General features: G+C 47.4%; 1 protein-coding gene across 1 annotated transcript in view; it reads right to left on the reverse strand.

Moving 5' to 3' along the window:
- The window catches only part of LOC308578088 (uncharacterized protein), a gene marked incomplete at both ends in the record, with an annotated part of 124,372 nt that overhangs the window by 78,851 nt on the left and 28,485 nt on the right, over nucleotides 1-17,036 (reverse strand). The window lies entirely within an intron of this gene.

Raw genomic sequence — 17,036 nt, forward strand, 5'->3', positions numbered from 1 at the left:
AAATATGTGTCCTCATAGTCTTTTCTTCAACTTATTCTTATGTCACTGTAATCCCTTTTTCTTTCTCAACACCTCGACATTTTAGCATTCATCAATTTTATAATAGTTCTTAAGATAAATTTTAAATTTCTTCCAATCCTCTTCCGCCGTCTCTTTCCTCTGATCACGGATTCTGCCAGTCATCTCAGCCAATGTCATATAGTCCATCACTTTCATCTGCCATTCTTCCAAGGTGGGTAGATCTTGTGTCTTCCAATACTTTGCGATAAGTATTCTTGCTGCTGTTGTAGCATACATAAAGAAAATTCTATCTTTCTTTAACACCAATTGGCCGACAATGCCCAAGAGAAAGGCCTCTGGTTTCTTAGGGAATGTACATTTAAGTACTTTTTTCATTTCATTATATATCATTTCCCAGAATGCCTTAATCTTTGGGCACGTCCACCAAAGGTGGTAGAAAGTACCTTCAGATTCTTTACATTTCCAGCACTTGTTATCAGGCAAATGATAAATCTTTGCTAGCTTGACTGGGGTCATGTACCACCTATAGATCATTTTCATAATATTTTCCTTTAAAGCATTACATGCCGTAAATTTTATCCCGGTGTTCCACAACCATTCCCAGTCAGCAAACATAATATTATGGCCAATGTCCTGTGCCCACTTAATCATAGCTGATTTAACTGTTTCATCTTGTGTATTCCATTTCAGCAGCAAATTATACATTCTTGATAAGTTCTTAGTATTGGGTTCTAACAATTCAGTTTCTAATTTTGATTTCTCCACCTGGAAGCCAATTTTCCTATCTTGTTTGTACACCTCCATTATTTGATAATAATGGAGCCAATCTCGTACTTTGGGTTTCAATTTCTCATGACTCTGTAACTTCAATTTATCTCCGTCTTGTTCCAAGATTTCCCAATACTTTGGCCATTCGGCCTCCATATTGAGCTTTTTCAATGCCTTAGCCTCCAAGGGTGACAACCATCTAGGGGTTTTGTTTTCCAGCAAGTTTTTATATCTTATCCAGACATTATATAATGCTTTTCTGACAATATGGTTTTTAAAGGCCCTATGCACTTTAATTTTATCATACCATAAGTATGCATGCCAACCAAATGCATTATTGAAACCTTCTAAATCCAAGATAATCCAAGACAGTAAGAGCTGTTCGACAGTGGAATTTGCTGCCAAGGAGTGTCGTGGAGTCTCCTACTTTGGAGGTCTTTAAGCAGAGGCTTGACAACCATATGTCAGGAGTGCTCTGATGGTGTTTCCTGCTTGGCAGGGGGTTGGACTCGATGGCCCTTGTGGTCTCTTCCAACTCTGATTCTATGATTCAAGATATCTGTATTCTCGAGGAGCATCCACTCTTTCAGCCAGCAAAACGCTGCTGCTTCATAATACAATTTTAAATCCGGCAGGGCAAATCCCCCTCTTTCTTTTGCATCTGTCAATATTTTAAATTTTATTCTGGGCTTTTTGCCCTGCCAGACAAATTTTGAAATGTCTTTCTGCCACCTCTTGAAACAGTCCATCTTGTCAAGAACCTGCAAAGTTTGAAACAAGAATAACATTCTAGGCAATACATTCATCTTAATAACTGCAATTCGGCCTAACATTGACAGTTTCAAATTTGACCATATTTCTAGATCTTTTTTGATTTCTGACCAACATTTTTCATAATTGTCTTTATACAAATTCAGATTTTTAGATGTCAGATGAACCCCTAGGTATTTCACCTTCTTAACCACTGTCAAACCTGTTTCATTCTGGAATTTCTCCCTCTCCATACCTGTTAAATTTTTCTCCAAAACTTTAGTCTTTTGTTTGTTCAGTTTGAATCCGGCCACCTGACCAAATTCTTGAATTATCTCCAACACCCTCTTTGTACTAGTATCTGGCTCTTGTAAAGTAAGTACCAAATCATCTGCAAAGACTCAACTTATAATGTTTTGCTCCGACCTGTACATCTTTAACCTGCTGGTCATCTCTAATCATATTTAGCAAAACCTCCAGGACTGATATAAAAAGCAATGGGGAAATTGGGCACCCTTGTCGTGTCCCTTTTTCTATCTTAAATTCTTCAGTTATCACATTATTTACAATCAACTTAGCTTTTTGTTCAGAATATATCGCACCCATACCATTCTCAAATCCTTGGCCTACCCCCATCCCATGAAGATTCTTTTTCATAAAACTCCAAGAAATATTGTCGAAGGCTTTCTCCGCATCCACAAATATCAGCACTGCTTTAGTGTTTATATTCACCTCCAATAGTTCCAAAATGTCTATTATGTTCCTCACGTTGTCTGATAAGTGCCTTTTTGGGAGAAAGCCTGCTTGGTCCTTGTGAATCTTCTCCATCAACACTCTTTTCAATCTTTTTGCCAAAATGTCTGCAAAGATTTTGTAATCCACATTGAGTAATGATATTGGGCGGTAGTTCTTAAGCTGAGTCTTTTCAGTCTCTGTCTTTGGTATGAGTGTAATATAAGCTTCTTTCCACGATTCTGGCGCCTTTTCCCCCTCTAGAATCTCGTTACAGACTTCCTTTAACGGTTGTACCAACCACTCCTTCAAAGCTTTATAGTATCTGGAAGTCAGTCCATCTGGTCCTGGAGATTTGCCCAGTTGCATGTTCTGAATGGCACCCTCTATCTCTTGTTCTGTTATTCTCTGGTTTAGATCCACCTTGCTTTGATGAGAGATTTTTTGTAGTCCATATTTTTTAAGGAATTCATCTATATCCTCTTCCTTCTGCGGTCCTTGTGAATATAATTTTTTAAAGTAGCTCAAAAAACAGTTTCTAATCTCATTGGGTTTGGATATATTCTTTCCATCCACTTCTAGGTTTGTAACTGTATTTAGTTTCTGTCTTTTCTTCAATTGCCAAGCCAGAAGCTTACCACATTTATCTGCAGATTCGAATGTCTTTTGTCTCATTTGCTTTATCTTCCATTCAATCTCTTGGTTCATCAGTTCCATATATTGTGTCTGGTATAACTTGATCTCTCTCAAAATCTCCTGGGACTTTGGTTTTGATCTCAATTTCTTCTCCCCTTCTTTTATCTTTTCCAGGATCTTTTCCTTCTTCTCATTTTGCTTTCTCTTTTTTACTGAATTTTGTTGGATTAGGAATCCTCGCATCACAGCTTTACTTGCGTCCCAGATCACTCTTTTTTCTACATCAGTTTTTAGGTTTAATTCAAAATAGTCCTTTAAGGTTTTTTGGGCCTTTCTGTGGATCTCCTCATCTCGAAACAGGGTGTCATTCATCCTCCATCTAAATTGACCAGTTGTTATAAATTTCATTTCCATCTTCACGGCGTTATGGTCAGAGCAAGTCTTGGGGCAGATTTCTATATTCTTGATCTTTGGAGCCAGCCCACTAGTAATCCAGATTTGATCGATTCTGGTCCAGGTCATCATTGCTTGAGAAAAGAAAGTTCCCTCTCTTTCGAGTGGGTTCCTTGTTCTCCAAATATCTATCAAGTCCATATTTTCAGTCATTTCAAAGAAGGTCTTCGGAAGTCTCCCTTCCTTAGAGATTGTCTGTCTTTGTGCCTTGTCCATATTTGTAGAAACCACACCATTCATATCTCCCATGATTACTACATTATAGTCCAAATAGTCCATCAGAGTTCCATGCAGCTTCTTAAAAAATTCCGCCTTCCCTTCATTTGGTGCATAAATTCCAACAATTAACAGTTTTTCTCCTTGTATTTGTATTTCAATTGCCAAATATCTTCCTTGTTCGTCTTTAAACATCATTCTTGGGGCCAATTTCTCTTTTGCATAAATCACCACTCCTCTTTTCTTAACTTTATCCGATGAGATGAATTCTTGTCCTAGTCTTTTATTTATAAGTAATTTCCTGTGTACCCTTGTCACATGGGTTTCTTGTAAGCAAATCAAATCCAATTTTTCTCTTTTCAGAATATGAAAAAATTGACGTCTTTTCCTGGGCATGTTCAGCCCATTACAATTCCAGCTAAGGAATTGCAGGGCCATCTTGTTATTTGTCATTTACTCCTCCTACCGCTCCAAGTTGCTGCTCTTCCTCTGATGGTGGTTTAAGTCCAAACGATAGATTCAAGATATCTACCGCCCCTTTTACCTCTGGAATTGGGTCTACCGTTCCCTTCTGCAAATCCTCGTGGTTTTTCTCCAAAAACTTCTCTTTGTCTTGAATTGTTTTTATTTTCACCTTCTTTCCCTTGTAGTTAAAGGACAGTCCTTGTGGGAACTCCCACCTAAAAAGTATGTTGTTCCTTTTCAGCAGGTAGACCAGATCTTTATAGAAGGTTCTCACCTCAAGAATATATTTAGGGATGTCCTTGAAGATTTGTATATGAGAGTTTTCAATTTCCAAGGCCTTTTGGCAATGTAGTTTTAATATTTTGTCCCTTTCTTCCTTGGATCTAAAAGTAATCAGGCAATCCCTCGGAGTCTTTCTGTTCTGTCTCCTGCCCAATCTGAATGCTGTTGTTATCTTAAATTCTTCCTCCTGCAATTCTTCCTGCCAAAAGTCAGAAAACTCTTGTGTGAGGAACTCCACAAGGCTGTCCCCTTCACTTTCGGGAACTAGTCTTAATTTCAGGTTTCTCTCCTTTCTCTGTAATTCCAGCAAAGACAAGGTCGCATCATGTTCATACACTTTTCTGGAGATTGGTTCTAGTTTTTCCTGTGTCTCTTCAGCAATATGTCTGGCGTCCTCTGCGATTTTACGTGTTGCAGAGTTTTCTTCAATCAGCTTATTTATAGATTCTATGTTAGATGTCACACTTTTCGTATTCAAGTCCAACCTTGCTGTTAATTTTTGTGAATTTTCTGTAGTCTGCTTTGTCAAAGCTTCTAAAGATTGATTTAACTTGAGTAACGCCTGTGTCATTGAATCCATTGAAACAGCTGTCACTTTTTCTTGCCCAGCTGCTCTTGTCGGTGTTAGGCTTGATATTGAGCCTCTTTTCTTTTGTTGTTGTTGTTTTGCTTTAGCTCTGGTAGTTATCTCATCTGCTGGGCCGCTCATGTCCCAAGGACGTTCTCACAGGAGCAGTTTCCTGATGGAAAATCCCACTGTCTTAATCCGTTGCTCTGCAACTGTTACTTCTCAACCCTCTAGAGGGAGCAAACCAAAATGTCCAAGTGAAGGAAACAAAGAACAAAGAGACCAGGATTCCTCAATATAAGTGCTGCAACACTTTTTCTATATAATTACTCTGTCCACACTATCCAAAGAGTTGTTGCAGCAAAGTCCCAACACTGTAACAAGCAGAGCTTCCACAGTATAACTTTGTAACAAGTTGTATCAAGTTCTAAATACAGTTCCTGGTATCTTATTTTGACAGTCCGTCTCAGGGGATTAAGGCAGCGGAAAACTTTTCTCTTTTAAAAAGTCATGCAGGTTATAAAGTCACTTTTTCTCCCCTCTGCCCCTGCCTGCTAGAGAGGAGATCATGTCCAATGCCAAGGTTAAGCAGTCATAAGATTATTTTCCTTCAGATGCAGCTTTGTGTTTTCGTTGCTTAATCTGTCATGCAGTTGGGGGAAGGCAGACTTCCTTATTTTTTGCCTTTCCCGTTTCCGGCTGAATTTTAAATTTTAGTTTTAAAGTCCCAAATAATCTTTCAGTCCTACTCACGGGTTTTTCAGTCGAATTTCAATTTACAGGAAGGAATCGGCGCTCTCCGTTCATGGCAACGCGGCTTCACTCCGCGGGCTGGGTTGCGACTCTCAGCACCATGCTCACTCCCGATGCCGTTCCGGAGCCTTTAAAAAGGCTCTTTCGCAGTAAAGGGGGGCGCTTCTGGTTCCCACCGAGTCTCCTTGTTCACAGGCTTCTGCGCCTGTGATTTTAGGGGTCCCCCGCTTGCCGTAGCGGGTCAGACCCGAACTCACGGAGCAGTCCTTCTCCGGAGCTCGGAGAAAGGACAGCCATTAAACGCTGGCGCCGACTGGAAGTCTCCAAGGGGGGGATCGTGCTCGGGGGTGGACACGGACCGCTCTTACTGGTGGGACGATCAGCCAGAAGTGGGGTGGAGCAGGAGGTGGCTAAGGTGGCCTTGGCAAACAGCATCGCCCGAGGTAACAGGGGGAGAGGCGGACATGGACGTGTTGGGGGAGGAGCCCGGGTTCGAGCACACATACACTGAATTGGAAGCAGAGGAGATCGACGTAGATGAGGTCGTCAAGGACTGGCCGGATCCAGTTGGGGGGCGGCAGACCGGGGGAAATGAACTGTTTCCAGCATTACCCCCCATGGCAATGGAGCACCCGGAACCAGCACCCAAGCAGCGGGAGGGGGGAAGGGGGGGCTTCGAGGGGGGATGGATGTCAGGGGTTCAGGAGCAGAGGCACATGGGAGGCAGGAGAGGGAGGACTATTGGGAAGAGTCCGAGGACAGCGAGGAAGAGGAGGACGGTGGCCCGAGGGATTCCATGAGCCTTTCCAGCGAATCGGGGGATTCCCAGGAGGGGGCGCCTGTAGCCAAGACAAGAGGAGCCCCAGGGGGGACTCATCAGGGGGAAGGAGCAAATAGGGAATCCCGAAGCAGCAGCTGGAGATCGGGACCGGCTTCCCCTCCAGAGCATAGCGAAGGGGGGGAGGTTCCAGTGTGTCAGGGGAAGCAGCTCCGTCGGCAGGAACGGAGGGGAGGTCAGAATAAGCTATCCTCCCGGAAGGGGAGGGGAGCAGTGAGAGGAGTGATGTAACGATCAGGAGAAAGGTTGGAAGCTGGGCGCGCGCGCCAAGTTCAAATGTGCAAGCGCGAGGGGAAACGGAGAGCCCGGGGGAGGAGCCAAGTCCCAAAGCCCGCAGGAGGGAGGGAGAGCCATCTGGGGATTCAGTGTCAGAGGAATCCAGGAGGGGCGAAACTCCAGCGGGCAGAAAGACCCTGCGGAAAAGGAAAGACAGGAGGAGGTGGAGCAAAGCAAGCATCTTAAACTGGTGCAGGGGAGGGACTGATTCAGAGGGGACTTCAGCGGTCTAGCGTTACGGACGTGGGGCTGCGCGCCTCGGCTGTGAAACGAAAAATGAACTGCAATAAACGTTTCTGTATATAAAGAGAGACTGGCGTTGGTCCTTTGTGAGCTGGGACCTGAGGCAGCCCTGACAGGCGCGAAAATGATCCCGCCCTCCAGGATTCAAACGCATTTATCGAGGCTATGGACGCTTGTTTTAAATCAACGGTAGATGTGGATGTGGCCAGGAGGGAAACGCACGGGCTGCAGCAGGGCAAAGCCATGGTGAGACAATATCACTCCCACTTTTTTGCGTTGGTAAATGTGCTGGGCTGGGAGAAGGACTCTGATGCCGTGAGGGATCTGTTCTGGGAGGGGCTAAATGGACCCGTGAAAGATGAGCTGGCGAGGGGGGAGAGACCTACCACTACCACAGAAGTCGTCCAGAGAGCGCTGACGATAGGGGTACGCCTGGAAGAACGCCCTTGGGGCAGGGATGAGGGTCGTCTGGCACGCACACCGGCCAAAACACCTCCCTTCATACCCAGAGAAACAGGGCACGCGCACTCCACGCCTCCACTGGGGGAGAGAGAAGAGCCGATGGAGATCGGTGGTGCCAAGGCTCAGACAGCGACCAGAGCCCAAACACCAGGAGCAGTCAAGACGAAGGCTCCTAGAGGGAGCAGGAAGTGTTACATCTGCGACAGTGCACAGCACATGGCCAAAGAGTGTCCCCAGAGGATCCAGAAGCACACTGCAGCCTCAGCAACAGTAAGAGGAGCAGTTCAGCAGGGGGAACAGCTGCAGGGAAACGACGAAGCCTGGCTGCAGGCAGAGGCACTGGGGCCCAGCCAGGCGAGTCAGTGAAGCAGTCCCCAGAGATTTTGCAGCCCACAGACCCCCTCCCACCCAAACCAGTGGTGCAACTCACCGCATCACTCCAGCTGCCAAATAGATTCACCCTGGAAGTCCCTATTACCATTGACTCTGGTAGTAATGCAGACTTTGTGGGGGTGGACTTCATCAGGCGACATCGCATAGCGCTCCTACCAGCCACGATGCCCCTAAACGTTGTCACGGTCGATGGCAGGGAGCTACTGGGTGGACAGGTGGTACAGCAAACGCCGCCTATGGTACTGCAAATTGGAAATCACTGCGAAGTCATCAGCTTCAATGTCACCCACCTGTCGGACACGCCCATAGTGTTGGGCATGAGTTGGCTGGATAGGCACAGCCCGGCATTAGCATGGTACCAGCGGCAATTGACCTTCTGCTCCTTCTACTGCGCAGAACACTGCATCCGAACCGGCCAGGAAGAGGAGGGACAGGAAGATGAACAGCAGCTACACCTAGGCATGGTGCAGGCGGTGCCCAACAAGTACAAGGCAATTTTGGAGGTCTTCTGCGAGAAGGAAGCGGACAAGCTGCCTCCCCACCTGCCCTACAACTGCACGATTGACCTCCTACCGGGGGCGACACTGCCGACTGGAAAACTATATTCCATGTCTGAAGACGAACTGCAAGAACTCAGGGAGTTCATAGATCACAACTTGAATCCAAAGCAGTGGGGGGCAGTCCCCTGTTTTTCGTGAAGAAGAAAGACACGCCCCAACGGAGAATCGTAGTTGATTCCAGGATCATAAATTCCAGGACAAAGCCCACAGCATTCCCCATGCCCAAGATCGACGACCTGCTTGCGACGGTGAGGAAGGGATGGATCTTCACCAAGTTGGATCTACGAGGGGCGTACAACCTTATACGCATGCGGGAGGGCGATGAGTGGAAGACGGCCATGTTTACGCCTTTAGGCACCTATGAATATAGAGTTATGCCGTTTGGTCTGCAAAATGGCTCCCATTGTTTCCAAGCCTTCATGCACCACGTGTTAGCGGGCCTCCTCTACAAGAAGTGCGTATGCTTCCTAGACGACATCCTGATCTTCTCGGAATCGCAGGAGGCTCACGAGGGAGACGTCAAGGAGGTCCTGCAGAGACTACGGGAGCACAGACTTTACGCCAAACTGGAGAAGTGCCAGTTCGACGTGACGGAGGTGGATTTCCTGGGCTACAAGCTGTCCGACAAGGGACTCGCCATGGACAGCGCCAAGGTCCACTCGGTGTTGGACTGGAAGAGCCCGCGCAATCGGAAGGAGGTCCAGAAGTTCGACGGCTTCGCCAACTTTTACCGCAAGTTCATCAAGGGGTTCGCGAAGGAGACGACGGCTATCACGGACACCCTCAGCTCCAAGAAGAAGAAGTTCACCTGGACGGACCAGGCGGAACAGTCTTTTCGGAGACTCAAGCATCTCTTCGCGACCTTCCCGGGGTTAGAGACGAAGGGGGAGGGGGAGCCACGGGGAGCAGAGCACTTGGCAGCAGAGTTACAGGAGGTCCACGAGCAACTCCGAAGGACCTTGGAACTAGCAAAACACGCCTACAAAGTGCAGGCAGACAGGCACAGGAGAGTCGGGGAAGACATCCAGGTGGGGGACTGGGTCTGGTTAGCGGCCCAGGCAGTGCCGGCCAGAACGTTAGCTAAGAAGAAGCTCAAACACAAGCAGTTAGGGCCATACCAAGTCGAGGCACAAATCAACCCAGTGGCCTTCCGGTTGACACTCCCGGAGGGCTCCAGAATGCACCCGGTATTTCATAGGTCAGTCCTCACACCCTACAAGGAACCCCACAGGTTTCACGCGCCAGGGACCGCACCTCGCCCACTTAGAAAGTCGCCAACGGGGGAGGGGTCACCGAGGGCGGCACCACTCAACGAGGTCACGGAGATTTTAGACTCAAGATGGGGGAAAGAGGGAGTTGAATATCTCCTCGCCAGGGAAGGTACCCCGGCCAGCGCCAACAGGTGGGTGCCGGACTATGCCTTGGAGGAGCACTACCTCAAAGACGAGTTCCATGCACTCTTCCCGCACAGACCTATGCCGGCAGATTTTCACACCCACACTTTCAACCAGCACGTTCCAGGGGTTCTCATCTGCTGAGGAAACGGCGCCAGACACAAGCTCCCCGGAGGGATCACTCTTGGGGTCTGCCACAGACCGCTCTTATTGGTGGGACACTCAACCGGAGGTGGGGTGGAGCAGGGAACTGCTAAGGGGGCCCTGGCACGCAGCATCACCCGAGGTAACGGGGAGAGACGGACATGGACGTGTTGGGGGAGGACCTTGGGTTCGAACACGAATGCAGAGAGATGGAAGCAGAGGAGATCGACGTCGGCGAGCCCATTACGGGCTGGCCGGATCCAACTGGTCGGCTGCACGCCAGGGGGGAAGGAACTGTATCCCGCACTCACCCCCACAGCACTGGAGCACCAGGAACCCGCCCCAGAAGAGGGGAAGGGGGGAAGGGGGGCTTCGATGGCGGGATGGATGTCAGGGGCTCAGGAGCAGAGGTACAGGGGAGAGAGGAGATGGAGAGCGAAGGGGAAGGATCTGAGGGCAGCGTAGGGGGCAAGGGGGGTCCCAGGGGAGACACACCAGAAACAAGGGGCCAGCGGGGACTCCCAAAGCAGCAGCTGGAGATCAGGACCAGCTTCCCCACCAGAGCATAGTGGGGGGGAAGAGTCCCAGGTGTCAGGGGCAGCGTCTCCTCCAGCAGGGAGAGAAGAAGAGTCGGGACTGACCACGCCTCTGTCGGAGAGTGGGGGAACAGAGGGGAGGTCAGGTCCAGCTGGCCTCCCCGAAGGGGGAAGCAGTGACAGGAGCAGTGTAACGGTCAGGAGGAGGGTTGCCAGCTGGGCGCGCGCGCCAAGTTCGAATGTACAGGCGCGCGGGACAGCAGAAAACCCGGATGGGGAACCAGGTCCTAAAGCCCGCCGGAGGCAGGGGGAAGACTCAGGGGACTCAGCGTCAGAAGAGTCTAGGAAGGGCGAGACCCCAGCTGACAGGCGGACCCAGAGGAGGAAAGAGCAAAGGAAGAGGTGGAGCAAGGCTAGGGTCTTAAACTGGTGTCTGGAGGGAGGAAACTCAGACGGAGCTTCGGCGGTCTAGAGTCTCAGACGTAGAGCTGCACGCTCCTGATGTGAAAGACAAACTGAACTTCAATAAAGACTTTTGTATATAACAACGGACTGGCGTTGGTCCTTTGTGAGCTGGGACCCTGGGCAGCTCTGACAATAATGAACTAAAAAAGGTATTTAAATATACCTTCCCTAAGAAACCAGAGGCCTTCCTTTTGGGCATTGTTGGCCAGAGGGTGCTAAAGAAGGACAGAATTTTATTTATGTATGCGACAACAGCAGCAAGAATACTCATCGCAAAGTACTGGAAGACAGAAGATTTGCCCACTCTGGAAGAATGGCAGATGCAACTGATTGACTACGTGGAATTGGCAGAAATGACTGGCAGAATGCGAGACCTGGGAGAAGAGACAGTGGAAGAGGACTGGAAAAAATTTAAGGACTATTTGCAAAAGTACTGTAAAATGTATGAATGTTAGAATGATGCAGGATATAAAGACAACATGGCATTAGTAACCTAGTTGAACGAAATATGAAAATAACTGAACTATAAGAACAAAGATGAAATTTGAATAATATTATGTCAAGTTTAAATATCTAAATATTTGATAACAAAGGGTAAAATTGGAGACATAATAGCTGAAAAGTTTAATTTAAAACAAATTCTGAGAGAAGGTGAAGCATTGCTGAACATGATTTGGTAAATGGGAACACAGGAAAGGGAGAGGCGAGGGGGGTCAAGAAAGAGGGTTATGGAAGTTTGGTTTAACTATGTTGTATGTTTTATGTCTGTATTTTTGTATCGTATTGTTTTTTGTTTTGTGTGATTTCGTACTTTTTTTGTCTTTTACTGTGAAAATTTAATAAAATATCTTTAAAAAAAACATAAAAAACAAACAAAAACACCAATTTGAAATAAGCCCAATCAGAGCTTTATCATCTTCTTTTTATGTAGATGGAACCCAAAATACCCTTTTTCCATTGGTTTGGGGTGATTCTGGCGCACACCCAAATAACACCATGTGAATTGAAAAAAGCCCAATCAAAGCTTATATGTCTTCTCTCTATGCATATGGAAGCGAAAAGATGGTGTTGTGTTATTTTGGTCTCATTACACACACTTTGCGATTTCTGTGTCAATGTGCATTAAAAGCAAAAAACACGAAATGAAGTAAACGCAATCCAAAATTCTTTTTTCTATGTAGTTGGAAAACAAAACAACCTGTTTGGCTTTGTTTAGGCTTATTGCACAACTTTGCTATTTGTGGGTGAATGAACACCGAAAGAGCAATCGAAGCTTATTCGTCCTTTTACTATTGAGATGGAACCAAAACACCTATGCTTGATTTGGGCTGGTAACAAACATGTCACCTGCGATTTTTGGTTGAATGTGCATTCTAACCCCAAAAACACCAATTTGAAAAAAGCCCAATCAGAGCTTTATCATCTTTGAATCATAGAATCATAGAATCATAGAATTGGAAGAGACCACAAGGGCCATCGAGTCCAACCCCCTGCCAAGCAGGAAACACCATCAGAGCACTCCTGACATATGGTTGTCAAGCCTCTGCTTAAAGACCTCCAAAGTAGGAGACTCCACCACACTCCTTGGCAGCAAATTCCACTGTCGAACAGCTCTCACTGTCAGGAAGTTCTTCCTAATGTTTAGGTGGAATCTTCATTCTTGTAGTTTGGATCCATTGCTCCATGTCCGCTTCTCTGGAGCAGCAGAAAACAACCTTTCTCTCTCCTCTATATGACATCCTTTTCTATATTTGAACATGGCTATCATATAACCCCTTAACCTCCTCTTCTCCAAGCTAAACATGCCCAGCTCCCTTAGCCGTTCCTCATAAGGCATCGTTTCCAGGCCTTTGACCATTTTGGTTGCCCTCCTCTGGACACGTTCCAGTTTGTCAGTGTCCTTCTTGTACTGTGGTGCCCAGAACTGGACACAGTACTCCAGGTGAGGTCTGACCAGAGCAGAATACAGTGGCACTATTACTTCCCTTGATCTAGATGCTATACTCCTATTGATGCAGCCCAGAATTGCATTGGCTTTTTTAGCTGCCGCGTCACACTGTTGGCTCATGTCAAGTTTGTGGTCAACCAAGACTCCTAGATCCTTTTCACATGTACTGCTCTCAAGCCAGGTGTCACCCATCTTGTATTTGTGCCTCTCATTTTTTTTGCCCAAGTGCAATACTTTACATTTCTCCCTGTTAAAATTCATCTTGTTTGTTTTGGCCCAGTTCTCTAATCTGTCAAGGTCGTTTTGAAGTGTGATCCTGTCCTCTGGGGTGTTAGCCACCCCTCCCACTTTGGTGTCATCTGCAAATTTGATCAGGATGCCCTTGAATCCATCATCCAAGTTGTTGATAAAGATGTTGAATAAGACCGGGCCCAAGACAGAACCCTGTGGCACCCCACTAGTCACTCTTCTCCAGGATGAAGAGGAAGCATTGATGAGCACCCTTTGGGTTCGGTCAGTCAGCCAGTTACAAATCCACTGAGTGGTAGCATAGTCAAGACCGCATTTTACCAGCTTCTTTATAAGAATAGCATGGGGCACCTTGTCAAATGCCTTGCTGAAATCAAGGTAGGCTACATCCACTGTGTTCCCTTCATCTACCAGGTTTGTAATTCTGTCAAAAAACGAGATCAGGTTAGTCTGACATGACTTATTTTTCAGAAATCCATGCTGACTATTGGTGATCACAGCTTTCCTTTCTAGGTGCTCACAGACTGTTTGCTTAATGATCTGCTCCATAATCTTCCCTGGTATTGATGTCAGACTGACTGGGCTGTAATTATTTGGGTCCTCTCGTTTCCCCTTTTTGAAAATAGGGACAACATTTGCCCTCCACCAGTCTGCCGGGACTTCGCCTGTTCTCCAGGAATTCTCAAAGATGACTGCCAGTGGTTCTGAGATCACATCTGCCAGTTCTTTTAATACTCTTGGATGAAGTTCATCTGGCCCTGGAGACTTGAATACATCTAAACTAGCCAAGTATTCTTGTACTATCTCCTTAGTTATTCTGGGCTGTGTTTCCTTTGCTGAATCATTTGCTCCAAATTCTTCAGGTCGGGCATTGTTTTCTTTATCGGAGAAGACTGAGGCAAAGAAGGCATTGAGGAGTTCAGCCCTTTCTGTGTCACCATCTTCTCCTCTGAGTGACCCCACTGTTTCTTTGTTCTTCCTTTTGCTACGAACATACCCATAAAAGCCTTTTTTGTTGCTTTTAACCTCTCTAGCAAGCCTGAGTTCATTCTGTGCTTTAGCTTTTCTGACTTTGTGTCTACACGTGCTGGCTATTTGTTTGAATTCCTCTTTGGTGGTTTCCCCCCTTTTCCATTTTTTGTACACATCCTTTTTTAATCTTAACTCAGTTAAAAGTTATTTAGATAGCCACCCTGGCTTCTTTAGGTCACCTTCCATGTTTCCATCTCATTGGTATTGCCTGACGTTTTGCTTTTACTATCTCCCTCTTAACAAACTCCCAGCCATCATGAACTCCCTTTCCTTTTAGTATTACTGTCCATGGGATCTCACCCAGCACTTCCCTAAGTTTTATGAAGTCGGCTTTCTTAAAGTCAAGAAATTGAGTCCTAGTATGCTTGGCTGCTCCTTTCCGCTGTATAGAAAACTTCAGAAGAGCATGATCACTCGCGCCTAATGATCCTTCCACTTCTACCCCACTAACCAGGTCATCAACATTGGTTAGGACCAGATCTAAAATGGCTGTTCCTCTTGTTGCTTCTCCCACTTTCTGGACAATGAAGTTGTCTGCAAGGCCAGTGAGGAATCTGTTTGACCTTATGCTCTTGGCCGGGTTTGAAATCCAACAAATATCCGGGTAACTGAAGTCCCCCATTACTACTATCTCCCTTCCTTTTGCATGCTTGGCCATCTGTTCCAGGAAGGCATCATCTATGTCCTCCGTTTGGCTTGGGGATCTATACTAAACTCCCACAATGAGGTCTCTGTTATGTTTCTCTCCCTTAATTTTGACCCAAATGCTCTCACTTTGGCTTTGAGGTTCTAAATCTTGGATCTCTTCACAGGTATACACATCCCTGACATATAACGCTTCCAGTGAAATCAGCGGAGAGAGCACAGGACCTCCGCTTGGCACGCCCACGCTGCGCAGAAGGCTTCCACGCAGAGAATCTAGGAGGAGACTTGGAGTCAAGCAACTTTTATGTTGGAAGAAATTTAGGTCACACCCACTGACGGATTCTGCCAGTGACTAAGACAGTCGCGTTTCAAGGGCTGTCAAACCAGGGAAAGTTTTAGCTATACGACTAGCTTGCAGCAGTTTGCAGTTTACGCACAAGCAACCCCAATTCCCATTACAGCAATCCGTCAGTCCCTTGTTGCTTGTGCGGAGAGCAGCAGAGGCAGTGTCATGAGTCAAGCTGGAGGAGCAGGCGCCGGAGAGGGGCCAGGAAGGAACCAACGCTCGAAGAGAGAAACAGAGAGTTGGAGCAGCAACTGGCTATAGTAGCGGCGCGGCTGGATGAAAGGCGGACTCAGGATGCCCAGGGGAAGCCCAACCCCATCGCAAGGAAGGTACCGGGACTAGTGCAGAAGTTTTCAGGCAACCCCAGAGACTATAATGCTTTTAAGACAGATGTGCAATATGCGCTGGACCTGCAGTATGAGGACTTTGCAGACGATGGGGGGAGGGTCGCTTTTGTGATAGGGCACCTGGAAGGCGGGGCCAGAGAATGGATTAGGCCCTTAATGGCATCGGAGAATGCCGCCTTAAAGAACTTGAGGAAATTTTTTAGCGCCATGGACCATATGTTCTCAAGTGATGTGGAGCAAAGCGTGACACGCCAGCAGCTGATGGAGTGCAAACAAGGGAACCAATCAGTGAGAGAGTACTGGTCACGATTTGCAATGCTAATCCACAAACTCGGGTGGGAACTGGGTTCAGAACCAGTGCAAATGCTATTTGAGGAAGGCTTAGCCTCTTGGGTAAAAGATGAACTTTCCCGCTCGCCCCGCCCGCAATCGATGGACCAGCTGACTAAAATGGCGCTTGCTGTGGGAGTACGCCAAGAGGCACGCGCTCTGGAAAGGCGGGAAGGGAGAGTGGAGCGTTGGCATGACAATCGCATTCCAGACGTGCCTGGGCCACCTGCACCACCCGTGCTGCCCGCGGAACCAATGGAAATTGGAGGAGCGCGCGTGCGCGGGGTTTCAAACTCCGGCGAGGTTCGCAAGAAAGAGGGGAAAACGACCAGGAAGTGTTTTCTCTGCCTACAGCCGGGACATTTTGCCAGAGTCTGCCCTCAGAGAAAAGCGTGGTAAGGAATGGTGGGGGCCGCGGGGGGAGAGCAGGAGCAGGGGAACGGCAAGGCTTGGCTGCAGGAGAGCGGGCACAGCAGCCAGGCGAGCAACCAGTGAAGGTGCCCAAACCAGACCCCCCCCGGGCAGCAATAGCCATAGAGGTGGTGTTAGAACTCCCCAACGGACACCCTATTAAGGTGAAGGCATTGCTGGATTCTGGCAGCTCTTGCAACTTCTTTAGCAGGGATTTTGCACTAGAACACCAACTCCAGGTGGTGCCTCTCGAACACCCCCTGCAAGTAACAACCATTGATGGGAGAGAACTCTTGGGGGGGGGAGTGACCCACTAGACCCCTCCCATGAAAACGAGGGTCTCCAGACACACTGAGACAATTGCCTTTCACGTTGCCACATTAGCAGGGCCACCAATCATACTGGGAATGAGCTGGCTGGCACTGCACGATCCAGTAGTGGGGTGGCACCAGCGGACAGTCACCTTTGGGTCAGCTCACTGCGTAGAGCACTGCCACGAAGGGGAAGCCCCGAGGATGGCAGTAGCCAGGATGGCAGGGATAGCGGTGGGAGAAAAGGTGAGAGTACTGTTATTGGTTTCAGAACTCACAGGGTTAAGGAGTTCTGTGTGACGTCTCTTACCTGAGGTGTGGTTAGAAACTCTTATGGGAGTGGATTGACTCTGAGAGTTTCAGTCTGGTTTCGCTTTTGCGGAGAGAGGACGCAAGATGGGTGGCTTTCACCAGGTTTGAAGTTATGCTGTTAAACTTCATGATTAAAGGCTAAGAAGATAA

Source organism: Podarcis bocagei (assembly GCF_964188305.1).
Source record: "Podarcis bocagei genome assembly, chromosome: W".
Lineage (NCBI taxonomy): Eukaryota > Metazoa > Chordata > Lepidosauria > Squamata > Lacertidae > Podarcis > Podarcis bocagei.